The sequence below is a fragment of the Apodemus sylvaticus genome, chromosome 17 (genome assembly GCF_947179515.1).
Source record: "Apodemus sylvaticus chromosome 17, mApoSyl1.1, whole genome shotgun sequence".
NCBI lineage: Eukaryota > Metazoa > Chordata > Mammalia > Rodentia > Muridae > Apodemus > Apodemus sylvaticus.
The window spans coordinates 79,366,420-79,382,959 of NC_067488.1; positions in this window are offsets into that span (position 1 = coordinate 79,366,420).

Consider the following 16,540-nt stretch of genomic DNA (forward strand, 5'->3'; position numbering starts at 1 on the left):
TTCCTAAACAACACCTTGTAACTTGAAAAGATTTGAGGTTGCGTGTATTTCTAAGATTGTAGCCTCAAAAGAGAACACACATGAGAGTTTTCTCCTGAAAAAATATGTCAGAATACCACGTTTTAGGGAAATACCACATCATGCGAAATTATTTTTTTTTTCCTAAACAACATGTTGTAACTCGAAAAGTTTGGTGTTGCGTGTATGTCTAAGCTTGTAGCCTCAAAAGAGAATGCACAGGAGAGTTTTCTTTGAAAAAATATGTCAGAATACCACGTTTTAAGGAAATCCCGCATCTTGTGAAATTATCTTGTTTTTCCTTAACAACACGCTGTAATTCGAAAAGATTTGCTGTTGCTTGTATGTCTAATCGTGCAGCCTCAAAAGGGAACACACAGGAGAGTTTTATCTCGAAAAAACATGTCATAATACCCCATTTTAAAGAAATAACTTGTCGTGTGAAATTATCTTGTTTTTCCTAAACAACACGTTGTAACTCGAAAAGCTTTGGTGTTGAGTAAATGTCTAAGTGTGTACCCTCAGAAGAGAACGCACAGGAGAGTTTTCTCTCGAAAGAATATGTAAGAATACCCCGTTACAAGGAAATACAGTGTTGCATATTAAAGACATATACGTATATATTGGAAATACTTAAACTTTATGAGAAGAAATAACGCATCAAGCATAATTATCTGGTTTTTCCTAAATAACACGTTGTAACTCGAAAAGATTTGGTGTTGCGTGTATGTCTAAGATTCTAGCCTCAAAAGAGAACTTACAGGAGAGTTTTCTCTCGAAAAAACATGTCAGAATACCACATTTTAAGGAAATTGCTCATCCTGCGAAATTATCTTGTTTTACCTAAATAACACGTTGTAACTTGAAAAGCTTTGGTGTTGTGTGTATGTGTAAGCGTGTAGCCTCAAAAGAGAACGCACAGGAGCATTTTCTCTCGAAAGAATATGGAAGAATACCACGTTATAAGCAAATACAGTGTTGCAGAGTAAAGACAAATACGTAAGTATTAGAAATACTTAAACTTTCCGAGAAGAAATAACACATCGCACAAAATTATCTTGTATATCCTAAACAACAGGTTGTAACCTGAAAACATTTGGTGTTGTTGTAAGTCTAAATGTGAAGTTTCAAAAGAGAACCCACAGGAGAATTTTCTCTCCAAAAAATATGTCAGAATACCACGTTTTAAGGAAATCCTGCATCGTGCAATATTATCTTGTTTTTCCTAAACAACACATTGTAGCTCGAAAAGCTTTGGTGTTGCGCTTATGTCTAAGCGTGTAGCCTCAAAAGAGAATGAAGAGGAGAGTTTTCTCTCTAAAGAATATGAAAGAATACCACGTTATAAGGAAATACAGTGTGGCAGAGTAAAGACAAATACGTACGTATTAGAAATACTTAAAATTTACGAGGACAAATAATGCACCGTGCAAAATTATCTTGCTTTTCCTAAACAACACGTTGTAACTAGAAAAGATTTGGTGTTGCGTGTATGTCTAAATGTGTAGCCTCCAAAGAGAACCCACAGGAGAATTTTCTCTCGAAAAAATATGTCAGAATTCCACGTTTTAAGGAAATACCACATCATGCGAAATTATCTTGTTTTTCCTAAACATCACGTTGTAACTCGAAAAGCTTTGGTGTTGCGTGTATGTCTAAGCATGTAGCCTCAAAGGAGAAAGCACAGGAGAGTTTTCTCTCGAAAGAATATGTAAGAATTCCACGTTATAAGTAAATACAGTGTTGCAGAGTAAAGACAAATACATACATATTAGAAATACTTAAACTTTACGAGAAGAAATTATGCATCATGCAAAATTATCTTGTTTTTCCTAAACAACACGTTGTAACTCGAAAAGATTTTGTGTTGCGTGTATGTCTAAGCGTGTAGCCTCAAAAGAGAACGCACAGGAGAGGTTTCACTCAAAAGAATATATAAGAATACCACATTATTCTTATAAATACATTGTTGCAGAGTAAAGACAAATACGTACATATTAGAAATACTTAAACATTACGGGAAGAAATATTGCATCGTAACAAATTATCTTGTATTTCCTAAACAACACGTAAGTAACTCGAAAAGATTTCTTGTTGCACGTATGTCTAAACGTGTATCCTCAAAGGAGAATGCACAGGAGAATTCTCTCTTGAAAAAATATGTCAGAGTACCATGTTTTAAGGAAATCAGGCATCGTGCGAAATTATGTTGTTTTTCCTAAACAACACGTTGTAACTCGAAAAGCTATGGTGTTGCGTGTATGTCTAAGCTTGTAGCCTCAAAAGAGAACGCACAGGAGAGATTTCTCTTGAAAGAATATGTAAGAATACCACGTTATAAGGAAATACAGTGTTGCAGAGTAAAGACAAATACGTACATATTAGAAATAAGTAAACTTTACTAGAAGAAATAACGCGTCGTGCAAAATTATCTTGTTTTTCCTAAACAACACGTTGTAACTCGAAAAGATATTGTGTTGCATGTATGACTAAGCGTGCAGCCTCAAAAGAGAATGCACAGGAGAGTTTTCTCTCGAAAAAAATAAGTCACAATACCACGTTTCAAGGAAATCCCGCATCGTGAGAAATTATCTTGTTTTTCCTAAACAACATATTTTAACTCGAAAAACTTTGGTGTAGCGTGTATGTCTAAGTGTGTAGCCTCAAAATAGAACGCACAGGAGAGTTTTCTCTCGAAAGAATATGTAAGAATACCACGTTATAAGGGAATACAGTGTTGCAAAGTAAGGACAAATACGTACATATTAGAAATACTTTAATTTTACGAGAAGGAATAACGCATCATGCGAAATTATCTTGTTTTTCTAAAAAAAACGTTGTAACTTGCAAAGCTTTGGTGTTGCGTGTATGTCTAACCGTGTAGCCTCAAAACAGAACACACAGGAGAGGTTTCTCTCGAAAAAATATGTCAGAATACCACGTTTTAAGGAAATCCAGCATCGTGCGAATTTATCTTGTTTTTCCTAAACAACACGTTGTAGCCTCGAAAAGCTTTGCTGTTGCGTGTATGTCTAAGTGTGTAGCCTCAGAAGAGAACGCACAGGAGAGTTTTCTCTCCAAAGAATATGTAAGAATACCCCGTTAAAAGGAAATACAGTGTTGCATATTAAAGACAAATACGTACATATTGGAAATACTTAAACTTTATGAGAAGAAATAATGCATCGTGCAAAATTATCTTGTATTTCCTAAACAACACGTTATAACTCGAAAAGATTTGTTGTTGCGCTTATGTCTAAACGTGGATCCTCAAAAGAGATCCCAAAGGAGAATTCTCTCTAGAAAAAATATTTCAGAATACCACGTTTTAAGGAAATCAGGCATCGTGCGAAATTATGTTGTTTTTCCTAAACAACACGTTGTAACTCGAAAAGCTATGGTGTTGCGTGTATGTCTAAGCTTGTAGCCTCAAAAGAGAACGCACAGGAGAGATTTCTCTCGAAATAATATGTAAGAATACCACGTTATAAGGAAATACAGTGTTGCAGAGTAAAGACAAATACGTACATATTAGAAATAAGTAAACTTTACTAGAAGAAGTAAGGCGTCGTGCAAAATTATCTTGCTTTTCCGAAACAACACGTTGTAACTCGAAAAGATATTGTGTTGCATGTATGACTAAGCGTGCAGCCTCAAAAGAGAATGCACAGGAGAGTTTTCTCTCGAAAAAATATGTCACAATACCACGTTTTAAGGAAATCCCGCATCGTGAGAAATTATCTTGTTTTTCCTAAACATGTTTTAACTCAAAAAGCTTTGGGGTAGCGTGTATGTCTAAGTGTGTAGCCTCAAAATAGAACGCACAGGAGAGTTTTCTCTCGAAAGAATATGTAAGAATACCACGTTATAAGGGAATACAGTGTTGCAAAGTAAGGACAAATACGTACATATTAGAAATACTTAAACTTTACGAGAATAAATAACGCATCATGAAAATTAACTTGTGTTTCCTAAACAAAACGTTGTAACTCGCAGAGCTTTGAAGTTGCGTGTATGTCGAAGCGTGTAGCCTCAAAACAGAACGCACAGGAGAGTTTTCTCCCGAAAAAATATGTCAGAATACCACGTTTTAAGGAAATCCAGCATTGTGCGAAATTATCTTGTTTTTCCTAAACAACATGTTTTAACTCGAAAAGCTTTGGTTTTGCGTGTATGTCTACGTGTGTAGACTCAGAAGAGAATGCAAAGGAGAGTTTTCTCTCGAAAAAATATGTCAGACTAGCACGTTTTAAGGAAATCCCGCATCGTGCGGAATTATCTTGTTTTTCTTAATCAACACGTTGTAACTTGAATACCTATGGTGTTGCGTGTATGTCTAAGCGTGGAGCCTCAAAAGGGAACGCACAGGAGAGTTCTCTCTCGAAATAATATGTAAGAATACGAAGTTATAAGGAAATACAATGTTTCAGAGTAAAGACAAATATGTATGTATTGGAAATACTTAAACTTTAGGAGAAGAAATAACGCATCGTGCAAAATTATCCAGTTTTTCCTAAACAACACGTTGTGACTCGAAAAGATTTGGTGCTGTGTGTATGTGTAAATGGATAGCCTCAAAAGAGAACCCACAGGTGAATTTTCTCTCGAAAAAATATGTCAGAATACCACGTTTGAAGGAAATCCTTCATCGTGCGAAATTATCTTGTTTTTCCTAAACAACATGTTGGACTCGAAAAGTTTTGTGGTGCGTGTATGTCTAAGCGTGTAACCTCAAAAGAGAACGCACAGGAGAGTTTTCTCTCGAAAAAATATGTCAGAATACCACGTTTAAGAAAATCCCAGATCGTGTGAAATTATCTTGTTTCTCCTAAACAACTTGTTGTAACTCGAAAAACATTGGTGTTGCGTTTTTTTCTATGTGGGCAGCCTCAAAAGAGAATGCACAGGAAAGTTTTCTCTCGAAAGAATATGTAAGAATACCACGTTATAAAGAAATAAAGTGTTGCAGAGTAAAGACAAATATGTACGTATTGGAAATACATAAACTTTACGAGAGGAAATTACACATCATGCAAAATTTTCTTGTTTTTCCTAAACAACACGTTGTAACTTGAAAAGCTTTGGTGTTGCGTGTATGTCTAAGCGTGCAGCCTCAAAAGAGAATGCACAGGAGAGTTTTCTCTCGAAAAAATATGTCATAATACCCCGGTTTAAGGAAATACTGCATCGTATGAAATTATCTTGTTTTTCGTAAACAACATGTTTTAACTCGAAAAGCTTAGGTGTTGCGTGTATGTCTAAGTGTGTAGCCTCAAAAGAGAACGCACAGGAGAGTTTTCTCTCGAAAGAATATGTAAGATTACCACGTTATAAGGAAATACAATGTTGCAGAGTAATGACAAATACGTACGTATTAGAAATACTTAAACTTTACGAGAAGAAATAATGCATCTTGCGAAATTATCTTGTTTTTCTTAAACAAAACGTTGTAACTCGAAAAGCTTCGGTGTTGTGTGTATGTCTAAGCGTGCAGCCTCAAAAGAGAACGCACGGGACAGTTTTCTCTCGAAAGAATATGTAAGAATACCACATTATAAGGAAATACAGTGTTGGAGAGTAAGGACAAATACGTACGTATTAGAAATACTTAAACTTTATGAGAAGAACTAACGCATCCTGCAAAATTATCTTGTATTTCCTAAACAACATGTTGTAACTCGAACAGAATTGGTGTTGCGTGTATGTCTAAACGTGTAGCCTCAAAAGAGAACCCACAGGAGAATTTTCTCTCGAAAAAATTACGTCATAATTCCACGTTTTAAGGAAATCCTGCATCGTACTAAATTATCTTGTTTTTCCTAAACAGCATGTTGGAACTCGAAAAACTTTGGTGTTGCGTGTATGTCTAAGCTTGTAGCCACAAAAGAGAATGCACAATAGAGTTTTCTCTCGGAAAAATATGTAAGAATACCACGTTATAAGGAAATACAATGTTGCAGAGTAAAGACAATTATGTACGTATTAGAAATACTTAAAATTTACGAGAAGAAATAACGCATCGTGAAAATTATCTTGTATTGCCTAAACAACACATTGTAACTCGAAAAGATTTGGTGTTGCGTGTATGAGTAATCATGCAGCCTCAAAAGAGAACACACAGAAAAGTTTTCTCTCTAAAAATATTTCAGAATACCACGTTTTAGGGAAATACCGCATCTTGCGAAATTATCTTGTTTTTCCTAAACAACATGTTGTAACTCGAAAAGCTTTGGTGTTGCGTGTAAGTCTAAGCATGTAGCCTCAAAAGAGAATGCACAGGAGAGTTTTCTCTCGAAAGCATATGTAAGAATTCCACGTTATAAGGTAATACAGTGTTGCAGAGTGAAGACAAGTATGTACGTATTAGAAATACTTAAACTTTACAAGAAGAAATAACGCATCATGCAAAATTATCTTGTTTTTCCTAAACAACACTTTGTAACTCGAAAAGAGTTGGTGTTGAGTGTATGACTAAGCGTGTAGCCTCAAAAGAGAACACACAGGAGAGTTTTCTCTCGAAAAAAATATGTCAGAATACCACGTTTTAAGGAAATCCATCATTGTGAGATATTATCTTTTTTTTCCTAAACAACACTTTTTAACTCGAAAAGCTTTGGTGTTGTGTGTATGCCTAAGTGTGTAGCCTCAGAAGAGAATGCACAGGAGTTTTCTCTCGAAAGAATATGTCAGAATACAACGTTACAAGGAAATACAGTGTTGCAGAGTAAAGACAAATACGTACGTATTAGAAATACTTAAACTTTATGAGAAGAATTAACGCTCCGTAAAATATTATCTTGTATTTCCTAAACAACAAGTTGATATTCATAAAGATATGGTGTTGCGTGTATGTCTAAGCATGTAGCCGGAAAAGAGAACACCCAGGAGAGTTTTCTCTTGAAAAAATGTGTCAGAATACCACGTTTTAAGGAAATCCTGCATCCTGCGAAATTATCTTGTTTTTCCTAAACAACACGTTGTAACTCGAAAAGCTTTGGTGTTGCGTGTATGTGTAAGGGTTCAGCCTCAAAAGAAAATGCACAGGAGAGTTTTCTCTCGAAAGAATATGTAAGAATAACCCGTTATAAGGAAATGCAGTGTTACAGAATAAAGACAAACACGTACATATTAGAAATACTGATAATTTTCTAGAAGAAATAACGCATCGTGCAAAATTTTCTGTACTTCCTAAACAACACGTTGTAACTCGAAAAGATTTTGTGTTGTGTGTATGTCTAAGCAGGTAGACTCAAAAGCGAATGCACAGGAGAATTTTCTCTCGAAAAATATATCAGAATACCACGTTTTAAGGAAATCCAGCATCGTGCGAAATTATCTTGTTTTTCCTACACAACACGTTGTAACTCAAAGAGCTTTGGTGTTGCGTGTATGTCTAAGCGTGTAGCCTCAAAAGAGAATGCACAGGAGACATTTCACTCGAAAGAATATGTAAGAATCCCACATTACCAGGAAATACAGTGTTGCAGAGTAAAGACAAATACGTACATATAAGAAATACTTAAACTTTATAAGAAGAAATAACGCATCGTACAAAATTATCTTGTATTTCCAAAACAACACGTTGTAACTCGAAAAGATTTGTTGTTGCGTGTATGTCTAAACATGTATCCTCAAAGAGAACCCACAGGAGTGTATTCTCTCGAAAAATTATATCAGAATACCACATTTGAAGGAAATCCCGCATCGTGTGAAATTATCTTGTTTTTCCTAAACAACATGTTTTAACTCGAAAAGCTTTGGTGTTGCCTGTATGTCTAAGTGTGTAGCCTCAAAAGAGAACGCACAGGAGAGTTTTCTCTCGAAAGAATATGTCAGAAGACCATGTTACAAGGAAATACAGTGTTGCAGAGTAAAGAAATATACGTACGTATTAGAACTACTTAAACTTTACGAGAAGAAATAACGCTCCGTACAAAATTATCTTGTATTTCCTAAACAACAAGTTGAAATTCGTAAAGATTTGGTGTTGCGTGTATGTCTAAGCATGTTGCCGCAAAAGCGAATGCACAGGAGAGTTTTCTCTCGAAAGAATATGTAAGAATTCCACGTTATAACGGAATACAATGTTGCAGAGTAAAGACAAATACATACATATTAGAAATACTTTACGAGAAGAAATAATGCATCGAGCAAAATTATCTTGTTTTTGCTAAACAACACGTGGTAACTCGAAAAGATTTGGTGTTGCATGTATGACTAAGTGTGTAGCCTCAAAAGAGAACGCCCAGGAGAGTTTTCTTATGAATGAATATATCAGAACACCATGTTTAAAGAAAATCCGACATCATGCATAATTATCTTGTTTTTACCTAACCAACCTGTTTTAACTCGAAAAGCTTTGTTGTTGCCTGTATGTCTAAGAGTGTATCCCCAGAAGTGAACGCACAGGAAAGTTTTCTCTCAAAAGAATATGTAATAATACCTCGTTGCAAGGAAATACAGTGTTGCAGAGTAAAGACAAATAAGTAGGTATTAGAAATACTTAAACATTACGACAAGAAATATGGCAACATACAAAATTATCTTGTATTTCCTAAACAACATGTTGTAACTCGAAAAGATTTGGTGTTGCTTGTATGTCTAAGCATGTAGACTCAATGGAGAATACACAGGAGAGATTTCTCTCAAAAAAATATGTCAGAATACCACGTTTTAAGGAATTCCCGCATCTTGCGAAATTAACTTGTTTTCCTTAATAACACATTGTAACTCGAATAGCTTTGGTGTTGTGTGTATGTCTAAGCGTGCAGCCTCAAAAGAGAATGCACAGGAGAGTTTTCTCTCGAAAGAATATGTAAGAATACCACGTTATAAGGAAATACAGTATTGCAGAGTAAAGACAAATAAGTATGTATTAGAAATACTTAAACTTACGAGAAGAAATAATGTGTCCTGCAAAATTATCTTGTTTTTCCTAAAGAACACATTGTACTCGAAAATCTTTGGTGTTGCGTGTATGACTACGCATGTAGCCTCAAAAGAGAACGCACAGGAGAGTTTTCTCTCTAATGAATGCATCATAATACCACATTTTAAGGTAATCCCGCATCGTGAGAAATTAACTTGTTTTTTCCTCAACAACAAGTTTTAAACCGAAAAGCTTTGGTGTTGCCGATATGTCAAAGTGTGTAGCCTCAGAAGAGAACGCACAAGAGAGTTTTCTCTCGAAAGAATATGTAAGAATACCCCGTTACAAGGAAATACAGCGTTGCAGAGTAAAGACAAATATGTACGTATTAGAAATACTTACACTTTATGAGAAGAAATAATGCAGCGCACAAAATTATCTTGTATTTCATAAAGAACACATTGTAACTCGAAAAGATATGGTGTTGCGTGTATGTCTAAATGTGTAGACTCAAAAGAGAACCCACAGGAGAATTTTCTCTCGAAAAATATATCAGAACATGTTTTAAGGAAATACCGCATCATGCAAAATTATCTTGTTTTTCCTAAACAACACGTTGTAACTCGAAAAGCTTTGGTATTTCGTGTATGTCTAAGCGTGTACCCTCAAAAGAGAACGCACAGGAGAGTTTTCTCTCGAAAGAATATGTAAGAATACCACGTCATAAGGATACAGTGTTGCAGAGTAAAGACAAATAAGTACGTATTCGAAATACTTAAACTTTACGAGAAGAAATAACACAACGTACAAAATTATCTTGTATTTCCTAAACAACACGTTGTAACTCGAAAAGATTTGGTGTTGCGTGTATGACTAAGCGTGCAGCCTCAAAATAGAATGCACAGGAGAATTTTCTCTCGAAAGAATATGTAAGAATACCATGTTATAATGAAATGCAGTGTTGCAGAGTAAAGACAAATACGTACATATTGGAAATACTTAAACTTTACGAGAAGAAATAAGGCATCAAGAAAATTATCTTGTTTTTCCTAAACAACACTTTGTAGCTCGAAAAGATTTGCTGTTATATGTATGACTAAGCGTGTATCCTCAAAAGAGAACGCACAGGAGAGTTTTCTCTCGAAAAAATAAGTCAGAATACCACGTTTAAAGGAAATCCAGCATTGTGCGAAATTATCTTGTTTTTCCTAAGCAACACGTTTTAACTCGAAAAGCTTTGTGTTGCGTGTATGTCTAAGTATGTAGCCTCAGAAGAGAACACACAGGAGAGTTTTCTCTTGAAACAATATGTCAGAATACCATGTTACAAGGAAATACAGTGTTGCAGAGTAAAGACAAATAAGTACGTATTAGAAATAGTTAAAGTTTACTAGAAGAAATAATGCTCCGTAAAAAATCATCTTGTATTTCCTAAACAACAAGTTGAAATTCGAAAAGATTTGGAGTTGCGTGTATGTCTAAGCTTGTAGCCGCAAAAGAGTATTTCCCAGGAGAGTTTTCTCTCGAAAAAATATGTCATAAGACCACGTTTTATGGAAATCCCGCATCTTGCGAAATTATCTTGTTTTTCCTTAACAAAACATTGAAACTCGAAAAGCTTTGGTGTTGCGTGTATGTCTAAGCATGCAGCCTCAAAAGAGAACTCACAGGAGAATTTTCTCTCGAATGAATATGTAAGAATACCACGTTATATGGAAATACAGTATTGCAGAGTAAAGACAAATACGTACGTATTGGAAATACTTAAACTTTACGAGAATAAATAACGCATCTTGCAAAATTATCTTGTTTTTCCTAAACAACACGTTGTAACTCGAAAAGATTTGGTGTTGCGTGTATGTCTAAGCTTCTAGCCTCAAAAGAGAACGCACAGGAGCATTTTCTCTGGAAAAAACATGTCAGAATACCCCGTTATAAGGAAATTGCACATCGTTCGAAATTATCTTGTTTTTCCTAAACAAAACGTTGTAACTTGAAAAGCTTTGGTGTTGCGTGTATGAGTAAGCGTGCAGCCTCAAAAGAGAAAGCACAGGAGAGTTTTCTCTCGAAAAAAATGTGTCAGAATACCACTTTTTAGGGAAATACCGCATCATGCGTTATTATATTTTTTTTTCCTAAACGACACGTAATTCGAAAAGCTTTGGTGTTTTGTTTATGTCTAATCATGTAGCCTCAAAAGAGAACGCACAGGAGAGTTTTCTCTCGAAAGAATATGTAAGAATTCCACGTTATAAGGAAATACAGTGTTGCAAAGTAAAGACAACTATGTACATATTAGAAATACTTAAACTTTACGAGAAGAAATAACGCATCTTGCGAAATTATCTTGTTTTTCGTAAACAACACGTTGTAACTCGAAAAGCTTTGGTATTGCGTGTAAGCCTAAGCGTGTACCCTCAAAAGAGAACGCACAGGAGAGTTTTCTCTCGAAAGAATATGTAAGAATACCCCGTTACAAGGAAACACAGTGTTGCATATTAAAGACAAAGACGTACATACTGGAAATACTTAAACTTAATGTGAAGAAATGACTCATCGTGCAAAATTATCTTGTTGTTCCTAAATAACACGTTGTAACTCGAAAAGATTTGGTGTTGCATATATGTCTAAGCTTCTAGCCTCAAAAGAGTACGCACAGGATAGTTTTCTCTCAAAAAAACATGTCAGAATACCCCGTTTTAAGGAAATCGCAGATCATGTGAAATTATCTTCTTTTTCCTAAACAACACCTTGTAACTTGAAAAGTTTCGGTATTGCGTGTATGTCTAAGCATGTAGCCTCAAAAGAGAATGCACAAGAGATTTTTCTATTGAGAGAACATGAAAGAATACCACGTTATAAGCAAATACAGTGTTGCAGAGTAAAGACAAATACATATGTATTAGAAATACTTAAACTTTGCGAGAAGAAATAACGCATCATATTATATTATCTTGTATATCCTAACCAACACGTTGTAACCTGAAAAGATTTAGTGTTGCTTGTAAGTCTTAATGTGTAGCCTCAAAAGAGAACCCACAGGAGAATTTTCTCTCGAAAAAATATTTCAGAATACCACGTTTTAAGGAAATCCTGCATCGTGCGAAATTATCTTGTTTTTCTTAAACAACACTTTGTAACTCGAAAAGATTTGATGTTGCGTGTATGTGTAAGCGTGTAGCCTCAAAAGAGAACGAAGAGGAGAGCTTTCTCTCAAAAGAATATGTAAGAATACCACGTTATAAGGAAATAAAGTTTTGCAGAGTAAAGACAAATACGTACGTATTAGAAATACTTAAAATTTATGAGAACAAATAATGCATCGTGCAAAATTATCTTGTTTTTCCTAAACAACCAGTTGTAACTCGAAAAGATTTGGTGTTGCGTGTATGTCTAAATATGTAGCCTCAAAAGAGAACCCACAGGAGAATTTTCTCTCAAAAAAATATGTCAGAATACCACATTTTAAGGAAATACCGCATAATGCGAAATTATCTTGTTTTTCCTAAACAACACGTTGTAACTCAATAAGCTTTGGTGTTGCGTGTATGTCTAAGCATGTAGCCTCAAAAGAGAACGCACAGGAGAGTTTTCTCTCAAAATAATATGTAAGAATTCCACGTTATAACGGAATACAGTGTTGCAGAATAAAAACAAATACGTACGTATTAGAAATACTTAAACTTTACGAGAAGAAATAGCGCTCCATACAAAATTATCTTGCATTTCCTAAACAACAAGTTGAAATTCGAAAACATTTGGTGTTGCGTGTATTTCTAAGCTTCTAGCCGCAAAAGAAAACGCAAAGGATAGTTTTCTACTGAAAAAATATGTCAGAATACCACGTTTTAAGGAAATCCCGCATCGTGCGAAATTATCTTGTTTTTCCTAAACAGCACTTTGTAACTCAAAAAGATTTGGTGATGCGTGTATGTATAAGGGTACAGCCTCAAAAGAGAAAGCACAGGAGAGGTTTCTCTCGAAAGAATATGTAAGAATACCACGTTTTAAGGAAATCCCGCATCTTAAGGAGTTATCTTGTTTTTCCTTAACAACACGTTGTAACTCGAAAAACTTTGGTGTTGCGTGTATGTCTAAGCGTGCAGCCTCAAAAGAGAACGCATAGGAGAATTTTCTCTCGAAATAATATGTAAGAATACCACGTTATAAGGAAATACAGTGTTGCAGAGTAAAGACAAATACATACGTACTGGAAATACTTAAACTTTAAGAGAAAAAAAAAGTCATCGTGCAAAATTATCTTGTTTTTCCTAAACAACACGTTGTAACTCGAAAAGATTTGGTGTGATGTGTATGTCTAAGCTGGTGGCCTCAAAAGAGAATGCACAGGAGTGTTTTCTCTTGAAAAAAATATGTCAATATACCACGTTTTAAGGAAATCCAACATGGTGCGAAATTATCTTTTTTTTTTCCTAAACAACACGTTGTAACTAGAAAAGCTTTGGTGTTGCGTGTATGTCTAAGCATGTAGCCTCAAAAGAGAACGCACAGGCAAGTTTACTCTCGAAAAAATATGTAAGAATACCACGTGATAAGCAAATACAGTGTTGCAGAGTAAAGACAAATACATACGTATTAGAAATACTTAAAATGTACAAGAAGAAATAAGGCATCATAAAAAATTATCTTGTATATCCTAAACAACACGTTGTAACTCGAAAAGATTTGGTGTTGCTTGTAAGTCTAAATGTGTAGCCTCAAAAGAGAAGCCACAGGAGAATTTTCCCTCGAAAAATATGTCAGAATACCACGGTTTAAGGAAATCCTGCATCGTGCGAAATTATCTTGTTTTTCCTAAACAAAACGTTTTAACTTGAAATGCTCTGGTGCTGCGTGTATGTCTAAGCGTGTAGCATCAAAAGAGAATGCACAGGAGAGTTTTCTCTCGAAAGAATATGTAAGAATACCACGTTATGAAGAAATACAGTGTTGCAGAGTAAAGACAAATAAGTAAGTATTATAAATACTTAAAATTTACGAGAAGAAATAATGCATTGTGCAAAATTATCTTGTTTTCCTAAACAACACGTTGTAACTCGAAAAGCTTTGGTGTTACGTGTATGTATAAGGGTGCAGCCTCAAAAGAGAACGCACTGGAGAGTTTTTCTCGAAAAAAATATGTTAGAATATCACGTTATAAGGAAATCCTGCAGTGTGCGAAATTATCTTATTTTTCCTACACAACACATTGTAACTCAAAACGCTATGGTGTTGCTTGTATGTCTCAGGGTGTAGCCTCAAAAGAAAACGCACAGGAGAGTTTTCTATCCAAAGAATATGTAAGAATACCACGTTATAAGGAAATACAGTGTTGCAGAGTAAAGACAATACTTACTTATTAGAAATACTTAAAATTTATAAGAAGAAATAACGCATTGTACAAAATTAACTTGTATTTCCTAAACAACACGTTGTAACTTGAAAAGATTTGGTGTTGCGTGTATGTCTAAATGTTTAGCCTCAAAAGAGAACCCACAGGATTATTTTCTCTTGAAAAAATATGTCAGAATGACACATTTTAAGGAAATTCTGCATCGTGCAAAATTATCTTCTTCTTCCTAAACAACATGTTGTAACTCGAAATGCTTTGGTGTTGCTTGTATGTCCAAGCATGTAGCCTCAAAAGAGAATGCACAGGAGAGTTTTCTATCGAAAAAATATGTCAGAGTACCATGTTTTATGGAAATCCTGCATCATGCGAAATTATCTTGTTTTTCCTGAACAACACGTTACAACTCGAAAAGCTTTGGTGTTGCGTGTATGTCTAACCGTGTACCCTCAAAAGTGAATGCACAGGTGAGTTTTCTCTTGAAAAAATATGTCAGAATACCACGTTTTAAAAAAATCCTGCACCGTGCGAAATTATCTTGTTTTTTTCCTAAACAACACGTTGTAATTCGAAAAGCTTTGGTGTTGCGTGTATGTCTAAGCGTGTAGCCTCAAAAGACAACGCACAGGAGAGTTTTCTCTCGAAAGAATATGTAAGAATACCACGTTATTAGGAAATCCCGCATCGTGCGAAATTATCTTGTTTTTCCTAAACAACACGTTGTAACTCGAAAAGCTTTGTTGTTGCTTGTATGTCTAAGTGTTTAGCCTCAGAAGAGAATGCACAGGAGAGTTTTCTCTCGAAAGAATATGTAAGAATACCCCGTTAAAAGGAAATACATTGTTGCATATTAAAGACAAATACGTACATATTGGAAATACTTAAACTTTATGAGAAGAAATAACGCATCGTGCAAAATTATCTTATTTTTCCTAAATAACATGTTGTAACTCGAAAGGATTTGGTGTTGCGTGTATGTCCAAGCTTCTAGCCTCAAAAGAGTACACACAGGAGAGTTTTCTCTCGAAAAAAACATGTCAGAATACCCCGTTTTAAGGAAATCGCAGATCGTGTGAAATTATCTTCTTTTTCCTAAATAACACCTTGTAACTTGAAAAGTTTTGGTGTTGCGTGTATATCTAAGCGTGTAGCCTCAAAAGAGAACGCACAGAAGAGTTTTCTCTCAAAAGAATATGAAAGAATACCACGTTATAAGCAAATACAGTGTTGCAGAGTAAAGACAAATACGTACATATTAGAAATACTTAAACTTTGCGAGAAGAAATAATGCATCGTACTATATTATCTTGTATATCCTAAACAACACGTTGTAACCTGAAAGGATTTGGTGTTGCTTGTAAGTCTAAATGTGTAGCCTCAAAAGAGAACCCACAGGAGAATTTTCTCTTGAAAAAATATATCAGAATACCACGTTTTAAAGAAATCCTGCATCGTGCGAAATTATCTTGTTTTTCTTAAACAACACTTTGTAACTCGAAAAGCTTTGATGTAGCATGTATGTGTAAGCGTGTAGCCTCAAAAGAAAACGAAGTGGAGAGTATTCTCTCAAAAGAATATGCAAGAATACCACGTTATAAGGAAATACAGTGTTGCAGAGTAAAGACAAATATGTACTTATTGGAAATACTTAAAATTTATGAGAAGAAATAATGCATCGTGCAAAATTATCTTATTTTTCCTAAACAACACTTTGTAACTCGAAAGGATTTGGTGTTGCGTGTATGTCTAAATGTGTAGCCTCAAAAGAGAACCCACAGGAGAATTTTCTCTCAAATAAATATGTCAGAATACCACGTTTTAAGGAAATACCGCATAATGCGAAATTATTTTCTTTTTCCTAAACAACACGTTGTAACTCAAAAACTTTGGTGTTGCGTATATGTCTAAGCGTGTGGCCTCAAAAGGGAACGCACAGGAGAGTTTTCTCTAGAAAGAATATGTAAGAATTCCACGTTATAACGGAATACAGTGTTGCAGAGTAAAAACAAATACGTACGTATTAGAAATACTTAAACTTTATGGGAAGAAAAAACCCTCCGTACAAAATTATCTTGTATTTCCTAAACAACAAGTTGAAATTCGAAAAAAATTGGTGTTGCGTGTATGTCTAAGCTTGTAGCTGCAAAAGAGAATGCAAAGGATAGTTTTCTATCGAAAAAACATGTCAGAATGCCACGTTTTAAGGAAATCCTGCATCGTGCGAAATTATCTTGTTTTTCCTAAACAACAGTTTGTAACTCGAAAAGATTTGGGGTTGCGTGTATGTATAAGGGTGCAGCCTC